General features: G+C 49.2%; 1 protein-coding gene across 3 annotated transcripts in view; it reads left to right on the top strand.

Annotated features, from left to right (window-relative positions):
- Positions 1-9,476, top strand: part of Kcng2 (potassium voltage-gated channel modifier subfamily G member 2) — a 66,087-nt gene that overhangs the window by 20,558 nt on the left and 36,053 nt on the right. For all 3 annotated transcript variants that reach the window (XM_005356307.3, XM_026783655.1, XM_026783654.1), the window contains exon 2: positions 3,095-3,187. The gene's annotated coding sequence lies outside the window, so the exon portion shown is untranslated. The remainder of the gene's footprint in view (positions 1-3,094; positions 3,188-9,476) is intronic.

Here is a 9,476-nt window from a genome sequence, read left to right as displayed (position 1 = left end):
TATCCAGCCTTGATCCTCTGTGGATCTGTGTCCAGCCTTGATCTTCCGTGGATCTGTATCCAGCCTTGATCCTCTGTGGATCTGTGTCCAGCCTTAATCCTTTGTGGATCTGTGTCCAACCTTCATCCTCCGTGGATCTGTGTCCAACCTTCATCCTCCATGGATCTGTGTCCAGCCTTGATCCTCCGTGGATGTGTGTCCAGCCTTGATCCTCCGTGGATGTGTGTCCAGCCTTGATCCTCTGTGGATCTATGTCCAGCCTTGATCCTCCATGGATCTGTGTTCAGCCATGATCCTCTGCGAATCTACATCCACCCCTCACCTTCAGTGAACCTGGGTTTATCCCTGGCCTTCAGTATGTCTACATTTATCCCTGAACCTCAGTGGATCTGCGCTCACCCCTGATCCTCAGTTGACCTGTGTCTATATCTGGTTCCCAGTGGGTCTATGCTCATCCATGGCTCTCAGTCAGGACTTGTCTACCCCAGCCCTCACACCCACCTTGTATTACAGTGTGTGGTCACCTTTGCCCCCAGTGTCCCCTCTGGACACCTTGCCCACACATCTAAGTTTCTTCCTGGTATAGGGCATGCCATCGATAGTGAGACACTCCTATCACACTGACAGGCAGGAGTGGACCCTTTTCTCAAGCAACCATGAGAATTCCAAATCAGATCCTTAGTTTCCCTGTCGCTGTCATCATCTCTGCCTCTGAACAACCTGCTCATTGGTTTCCATCCAGGGTGAATATCTCACAGGCAGGTGGTCTCCCTGGCCTTGGGAAGAATTCACTCCAACCCCTGGTGGAGCAGGAGGCCAGGACTTGGTAGTTGGTTACCAACTACCTCTCAGATGTGAAGCCTTAAGAGGGCTCAAGATTATCAGGACTTATATTCATGAAAGAGAGAACAGCATCCAAGGTCCAGAAAAGAGGGACTCTCAGGGGTGCCAGGGTGGTTCGAGGTTGTGTTCTTAGCGCGGTAATGCCCTGTTACCCTTACTGCCTGCAGCTCCTCAGACAGAGCTCCGTGGGCTGGACCTAAGTCCCTCTTCTCTGGGCTCCACAGCAAAAATGCTGAAGTAAATAACTACTTCAGAGGGGAAAATGGTCTTAACCGTGCCTTTGCATACAAATGCACTAATTATACTCCTCTTCCTATGTGCTGGAATGGAATTAGCAGTTACAGCTATTCTGGAACACAATATTCTTAAAACCCATAGGCATATAGGCATGCAGAGATGCCTGAGTACACATGGAAATGTGTTTGTACATGCATATATGTGCACACTTTGCATCCATGTGTCTGTATAAATACCTGTGTGCGTGCCTTTATACCCGTATGAGCATATATGTGTCTGTCTGTGTGTGTGTGTCTGTTTGGATGTGCCTGTGTGAACATGTGTGCATGTGTGTCTGTGAGAACATGTATGTCTGTGTGTGCCGGTATATCTATTTGTTCTGTCTATGTATGTCCTTGTGTCTGCACATTTGTGTGTCTCTGTGTGTGGTTGTGTCTTTGTGTCCATGTGCATACATATGTGTGTGTGTCTGTCTCATATTACCTGAGCACTGGGGACAAAGGCTTCAGCATATAGGTCTAGGGGGACATCTCATGTCAAACCCATGCCAATGCTGAGCATCCTTGTAGCTGGTCGGTTTGTGGTTATTAGTGCCTGTGTGCTGGGGCAGGAGATCTTTATATTTCTGAAACAGATGAGATCGGGCATGTTCAGAGTGGCAGCTAGCTGTAGACTATTTCTGAAACAGAACCATGAAGTTCCTGGGCCTGTCTTTGAAGGCCTTGCCTTCTGTTGACACCCACTTCACCCCACCGCCACACGATCTGTTGCTGCGTATTGTGACTGCCCTTTGGAAGGCAGCAGAGAGAGCAGCTGGTGTTCCTGATGAACTCCAGTCCCCTCACAAGCAGGGAGTCACAGCAGCAACACCTTAGTAAAGACTCCTGCTGTCAGGGGACAGCCTCGGGGACTGCTTTGCGGTGGGTGGAGTTTGCTAGAAAACCAGATTGGACTGAAGGAACAAACTGCAGCCTTCCAGGGAAGTGTAAAGTCCTGGAAACAGCCAAGAATGAGCATCCTGTTTCTTTTTTATCCTGTTGTGGCCACAGCATCCAAGCTGAACAGCCACTTTTCTAAGTCAAGGAGTCAACCAAGCTAAACAGAGGAGCAGCTAAAGGTTCGGGGAGTGGAGCGCAGTGCGGATGCCAGCAATTGAAGGGCAACCTTCAGGAGAAAGGGCAGGGAAGAACAGGACATGGGCATAAACAGAGAGCGAAGCAGAGAAGGCATTGGAAGGGGGTTCTGTCTAGTTAGGACCCTTAGATGGATGATCCACGAGGCCTGTGAGCCTGGGGTTAGGCACCACTTTGGCAGTGGTAGGGTGGAGGGAGAGTGAGAAACAGACATAGCCTGGCTAGAGCCACAGGCCTGGGGGGAGTTTCTGTCTTTCTGGAGAAGGGAGAACCTGGCAGAGGAGCTTGGGAAAGAGGAAATGAGAAGAGCCGTTCCTCCCACCGTGGGCGGGTGGGATCCACAGCACAGAGCAAAGCCCTTTTCCTGAAGGAGCAGGACACGTGGCGTGAACAGAGAGCGAGGCAGAGGAGGTTCTGTCTGGTGAGGACCCTTGGATGGGAAAGGCTGGGATTTGGGTCTGAGCTTCGGGAGTTGGTTCTTGCCTTCTCTGGTGCGATGTTCTCGAGCATGTGTCTCGTTTGTTAGTGGAGGACAGAACACTAAGGAAGAGGAGCCGATTCTGAGAAGCTATTATGTTTTCATTCATGTTGTCAGAACCCTGCACTGGGAGGCTCACTTGCACAGTGAGGACGTTGTTGGGAGAGAAAGCACAAACCACTGTGATTCAGTTAAATGCTCTCAGAATAGATGTAAAAGGTCCCTGAAATGGCTCTTAACCAGGGGTCAGGGCGGCGGAGACTAATTCCATGGGGTCCCAAAGCCACATGAAAATCAAGGCAGTGGATGGCTGTGTGCATGCTGTAAGGAACGGAATGTTTCCTGATTTCTCCAAGGGCTGGGTGTCCCTAAACTAAACATGGGATTTGTCCTATCATTACAGGGGTTTGAGAGGCACAGGCAGAGCTCTCACGAGATGGCACCAGATGACGGTAGGCACGTAGGATGAGGCCCCGCCTGGAAACCATCATCACGGGTAAGGACCGGGGCTGTTGAGCAAGGGCCTATTGCCTGGGAAGAAGCAAGGGTCCACCATGTGCAGCCCCAAGGCAACATTAAATGGCAGATAGCATTACAGTTGGACGGTAGACTGGATGTGGAGGAAAAAGCAAAGGATGAACATTCAACCAAGGATGCCCGTGGTGTTCTGGGAATGCCGTCCCTGCTTATGGGTTGGGGAAGCTGGCACGGGGGAGCTGTTTTTGGAGCTAACACTGAGTTTCATGTATTAAAAACCCACATGATGGGTATGTGTGGGAAGGTACCATCGTCCTTCAGAGAGCTCAAAGCCTCCTCAACCTGCCTCTCTCTTACCTGCCTGCCTTGTGGGGGCAGGTGATTAACTAGTGAAAGCCAGGTATTTCTTGGAGGATGGAGCTTGGAGTTTCTGCCTTCCTCCTGCAGGGACACGGGCCCTTCTGTCACCTCAGCCTCTGCGGGAAGAACAGCAGCTTCACAGCAGGGAGAACCGTTAGGAAGGCAGGTGACCCCTGTGCCACAGCGGCCCTGCCCACTCATGGAGCACAAAGAGTGTCCAGCTGCCTCCTCTCAAGTATGCCCACTTCAGTCTGGTTCCTGGAGCTCTCCCTGCACCCCACACTCTGTCCAGGGCCAGGCTGTCCTCAGCTGCCTTCTTTCCTCCCCTCCCTTCCTGCATCTCCTGACTCCTCCTCCTTACCTCTCCCCTTTACCCTCACCTACTGGTTCTCTCTTCCTAGCCTGCCCTGCCCACCCTCCCTCCTCCTTCCTTCTCCCTCTTTCCCCTCATCACCTCTCCTCCTCACCCACGCTTCTCTAGATCCCCCTTGCTCTCCCCTCCTCTCCCTCAGCTTCTTTTCCTTTCTTCCCGGTCCCTCTCTGGGTTTTGTTTTGTGTGCTCTTCTCGGGTGTTTTCAGGTACGGCGTATGTTCTCAGGCATGACTGACAGGTGAAGAGACAGGCATGGTGTGGCCAAGCTTGACTTGCTCTTCCCACTCCGTTCCTGGTCTTCCACCCAGGGAGTGGAGGGTCCTCTTCCGCACACAGCATGGGTGCTCCCGGAGCCATGCTTGGGTAGATGAAGGAGGCCGTCTTTCCTGCAGTCTTGCCTTGTGCTGCGTGCTGCCCATAGCTCTGTCTCCATAAGTTGCCACCTCTTCAGGCTGACCGAAAGGTGCCTTGGTGGGGCACCCCGAGCTGCCTTCTTTACTATCTCAATTAACATAGCCCCCAGACTAGAGGTGGTGGAGGACCATAATTGCCCTAAACTCTGGCAATGAAGGAAGGATGTTTTCTAATTTCCTCTGCCGTGGACCCCAGCATTCCTCAAGTCAGTCATTAAAAACGTCTTGATGTCTAACCTGAGTCCCTTCACTGCTGTTTGTTGACTGTGTTACCGTCGCTGGGGATTTTCATTGAGAGTCTAATTGTTGTTTTTCTTTCGACACCCACACTGTTAGACTGTTAGTACTATGTTTGGGAAGTGAGAAATCAGAGACTGTGAGTTGCAGAACAAAACCCAAATTTGTTTGGCCACAATAGTCTAAAAGAAGCAACCTTTTCCTCAGATGTTGGTCTCACTGACAGACACAGTTGAGGAAGTCAGCGGGTTGTGTGAACGCGTGCATAAGAGGACCAGAGGCCTGCACTTCTGTGATGGGCTAGAGTCAACGTGGGCAGGAAGCCTGGTGCCTACCCTTCGAAAGAGCAAGAATATGCGCTCCGTGCTCCCCCTGCCCTGTACATTTCAGGGGCTGGAGATGGATCAGGTTTCTCATGAGAAGCCCCACAGCACCCCACCCTCCCAGTCACTGGATGCCTATGGAAAGCTTCTGCCCAGAGTCTTGAGGCGCCATCCTTGGATGTAGGCAGAGGTCACAGGGGAAACCTGGGCTCCTTCCACCTGCCAGTCACTAGCTGTTGTTCAGTGCCTTGCAGCCTGGTGTCAGCAGGACTTAGCCACAGTGGAGAGTCTGGCAACATGGGACACAGGTGTCCAGAGTCCAGCAAATTCTGCCACCATACAAAGAATTAGAAAGATTTCAAAATGAGGAAGAAAGTACAATCAGCAGATCTGAGGTCAAGATGGCCAGACACTAGAACTTCCGGACAGCGATATAATCCCCTACTGTGAAGATGCCCCAGCGAACAACCAGAGATGTGGAGGGATGTGAGCAAGTGGAGCCACCACTATGGATCAGAGCACACAAATACAAACTGACTGAGAAATTTAGAACTGAGAAATACAAGAAATTAGATGGAATTCTCCAGGGATGGGCTCGGCCAAAGTTGGCGTAGACAGACGGGAGCGAACCAGAGACAGAACAACCTATTGTGCTTGGTCTTCAGCCGTAACAACAAAATTCGGAGGTGGTAATCAGTTTTGGCAGTGCCAAGGACTCATTTTGCCCACAGTACTGATGGGATGCAAAATGGTCCAACTATTCTGGAAGACGCCTTGGAAATTTCCATTGGAAATAAACTTGCAACAGTCAGCCAATCTAAAAAAAAAATGATAACTCAGACCTTGGTCAAATTTAAAACTTGTTCTCTCCCCAGAGCTGGTCAGGGAGGGTGGGGGCATATAGGAATGGTTACAGCAGCTTTTTTCATAATAGCCAAGTCCTGGAAATAATCAAAATGCTTTTCAGCTTCTGGATGGTTGGTCAAACTGTAGTTCACCCTGCCAATTAGTTGTGAAAGGGTGCCGTGTGCACAGAGGACCAGGTCATCTCCAGGGAACTATGTGAGCTGATTTCAGAATAATCGGGCTCCATGATTCTGTTTTCTCAGCCTCCCAGAATGGCTCAGCTGGGACTAGAGAGCAAGCTGGTGACATCACGGGTAGAGAGTGTGACATCACGGATATGGCCGGAGTACAGCAATGGGGGAGCCAGCAAATGCTGGTAAGCTGGATGCTCAGTCAGACTGTGCCCTGCTGTGTCCTGCTGTGGGAGCGGCCTATAGGTTTTCAGGTATTTGTCGTATGTACTGGGGAACAGGGCAGCAGGATCTCTCCGTGTTATACTGATGGCTTTATGTGAGTCTGCAAGGTCTCCAGGGCAGTGACAGCAGCCTCACCTTGTGCGTGGGAGTCATTAGTAACCAGGTTCCCTCGTGCCTATGGATTTGGAGAGTTATGTCCCATAAATCATAACTGAAAAACACTTGTCAATTTCTCTGTCAACATTATGGCTAAAAACATGGATCTAATTAGCAAGTTTTCAGTCCGGTTCATTACACACTCTTGTGTATTTGTGAAAATTAACACTTGGTAATTGTGTTCCTTTGACAGAGAAAACAAACCCATTTCAAAAATAAAATGACCAAACTCATATATGAGTTTAACAATCAAAGATGGGTCGGGTGGTGGTGGCGCACGCCTTTAATCCCAGCACTCGGGAGACAGAGGCAGGCAGATCTAGTTCCAGGACAGGCTCCAAAACTACAGAGAAACCCTGTATCAAAAGAAAAAAAAAAGGAAAAGGAAAAGAATAAAAAAACAATTAAACATTTAGAAAGCTGACATTATAGGCACTGGGGAAGCTAAAGCAGGAAGATTGCTGCAAGTTCAAGACCACCCTGGACTACAACACAGTGAGACCCTGTCTCAAACAATAACAACAGACAAACGAATAAAACTATTTCAGCCGCTTTCTCAATCCATAAGTAATTCTTACCCCAATTCATATGATGTTTTTCTTGGTAGAACAGGTAAGATTGAAAGCAAGGCGGGGCTGGAGAGATGACTCAGTGGTTAAGAGCGCTGGCTGCTCTTCCAGAGGACCCAGGTTCAATTCCCAGCACCTATATGGTGGTTCACAACTGTCTGTAAATTTCAGTTGTAGGGGATCCAGCACCCTCACACAAACATACATGCAGGCAATACACCAATGTACATAAAATGAAAATAATTTTTTTTTAAAAAGTAGCAAGGCAATATCTCAGCAAATGTTGAGCGTGGCCTCCTGGTCGTCATGGTCAGATGCGTTTTTTAGTTGTAAACGATTCTCAGCTGCAGTCATTCAGCAATCGGTTAGGAGAAAGTTAACCTCGTTTAGGTCACATGTGGCCTGTGTACTTGTGAGACCCTCTCCTCTCAGCGCTTGCCTCTGCCTGGAAAAAAGACAAGACCAGTGGAAGAGACGAGAATAGCTCCTTGAGAACCATCAGATGTGACTCATTCTCCTTGAACCAGATTTATGAACATACCAGAGCCACATGGATGGGGAACCACCCACTGAAAGTTTTATATGAAGCTGGGAAGATAGTCCAGTCATGATATACGAGCATGAGGATCTGAGTTCAATCCCCCAACATCCATGTAAAAAACCAGGCATGACACATTCGTGCAACCCCAGAGCTGGGAAGACAGGAGAGACGAGAGGTTCTCTGGGGCTCACGGGCCGGCTAGTCCAGCCTACCTGTTCTCTCCAGGCCGAGTGAGAGACCCTGCCGCCACACACACTCACACACATGCATGCACACGCACAAATACATACACACTTAAATTGTTGAAGCCCAAGCTTAGACCAGAGTTGTCCTCAGAAGCTCCTCTTTGGAGTGCTCTTGCTTGGTGTGACGGGTCCTCTGACATCTGACCTACCCCAGGCGCTATCATTCCTGGCAAGACTATTTTCAAAGTTGTTCACTGGCTGATACTGAGTGAGTTCTGGCCCTTGGCACCATGACACCTTGTGTTGGGTGCTGTTTATACCCTCTCTGGGAGTGATAAATGTGGACCAGCTTTCTAAACTATCACTTGGCATGAGGGGCACTTCTCTCGCCACCAATACAAATGTCTGTAGAGATCTCTGTGTGTCCCCTGGGAAGCAGGGCCGGCAGTGGGTCCCAGATGAATCTGATCTGAAAGCCACCTGGGCTATCTACCTAACAAGGACTCATTAGTACAAAGGGAAGGCTTGCCTTTGCTTCTCCAGCTCTGACAGTGCGTGTTGCGGGGTATTTGATTGCACTGTGACGCTCCAAGACAGTTAATACACTTAAACCTTCAATCAAGGGTGGAGTCCATGACTAGCTGACTGGAATTAGCCATAGAGATTTTGGAGGGCCCAGATAGAGAGGCACAGGAAGAGATAGGGAGTAACTGGAGAGACTTGTGGCCTTTTCAATCTGGGAAGGCGGGGAGAGAGAGGGTCAGATAGTTGTTCCTCCGCTGCTTTCTTGATCTTTCGTGTTTGAACCCCAATATCTCACTCCTGAGTTTTCCTTAATAACAAAACTATTTAGGTAAATGCTTCAATTGCCCACTTGCCACATTTCCCCATCTTTCCTGCCTTTGATAGTTCTCACAAATGTCATTCCAGCCTTACAAAGAAGCTGGTGCCTCTGCCTGAACCCCTCATTTTCTGGGGTACCTCCCTCCCCAGGACACTTCCTGAGCTCTGGAGTCTATGTGCAGATACTTCACAAGCCACTGTCTATGTTGGGGCGTTTTGGGTGGGTGTTAGTCTATGGGGGAGGGTGAGTGTCCAGGCATACCTCATCTACACTCTGCAGAATTCACCCTGTGGCAATCCCAGCTCCCTGACTCTCTACCTCCCTTCATAGCCTCATGTACACATCTGTGCACACACGCATGCGTGCACCCATAAACACACAGAAGTAAAAGATATTCACCACCTAACCTGCACCCCTCCCCCATCTCTGCAAACCCACTGTCGTCTAGTCCCGCCTGAAGGCAATTTGGGTTTGTAGAAGGTTGATTTGTTCTAATCTGTTGCTGTTTGGTAGAGCTCTCAATAAAATTGTTTGATGGTTTTAGAGGAAAAGTAGATATTTAATTACTGTTTCCATTTTTTCAGTGATTGTAGATGCATTTGGGGTTTCTATTTCTTTGTTCTTCTCTGGAGTGTACCGTGACCCTGCCGCCCAGGCTAGCCTTGAACTCCTGGGCTTGATCAGCCCTCCCACCGCAGCTGATGGGCCCCACCACACCCAGCTGGGGTTTCTGTTTCTGCAATCAGTTTTAGTGCTGTGTAGTTTTGTGTTGGGATATTTCTTTCCTTTTTTTTCTCTAGGAGCATAGAATCATCATTGCGTTTCTTCACGGTGTGTTGGTCCCTGCTGGACCTGTAGCCATGTCTCTTCTTCAGATCCAGCTTCTTCTCATTTCTCTTCTTCGTTAACCCTCCAGTTTGGAGTTTTTCTGTCTGGATAAGAGCTAGAGCTTAACTTTGTTTTCATGCTTTTTCTTTGGGCTTTATAATGAGAGAATCTTTTAACTGCCTCCTCGATGTTATTAAGTTTAAAACCTTTGTCGTGT

This window comes from Microtus ochrogaster, chromosome 18 (genome assembly GCF_000317375.1).
Source record: "Microtus ochrogaster isolate Prairie Vole_2 chromosome 18, MicOch1.0, whole genome shotgun sequence".
NCBI lineage: Eukaryota > Metazoa > Chordata > Mammalia > Rodentia > Cricetidae > Microtus > Microtus ochrogaster.
The sequence above is the reverse complement of the archived record's forward strand: the minus strand, read 5'-3'. Positions and strand labels throughout refer to the sequence as shown.